The sequence below is a fragment of the Arachis duranensis genome, chromosome 5 (assembly GCF_000817695.3).
Source record: "Arachis duranensis cultivar V14167 chromosome 5, aradu.V14167.gnm2.J7QH, whole genome shotgun sequence".
NCBI lineage: Eukaryota > Viridiplantae > Streptophyta > Magnoliopsida > Fabales > Fabaceae > Arachis > Arachis duranensis.
The window spans coordinates 53,421,018-53,421,279 of NC_029776.3; positions in this window are offsets into that span (position 1 = coordinate 53,421,018).

Genomic DNA, 262 nt, shown 5'->3' on the forward strand with positions numbered 1-262 from the left:
AGCACACACCAAGTGGGCCCGGAAGTGGATTTTTATGTCATTTACTCATCTCTGTAAACCCTAGGCTACTAATTCTCTATATATAGGACCTTTTACTATTGTATTTTCATCTTTTGATCATTTTAGATCTCTAGATCATCTTTGGACGTCTAGTTCATAGATTAGTGGGAGGCTGGCCATTCGGCCATGCCTAGACCTTGTTCTTATGTATTTTCAACGGTGGAGTTTCTACACACCATAGATTAAGGTGTGGAGCTCTGCT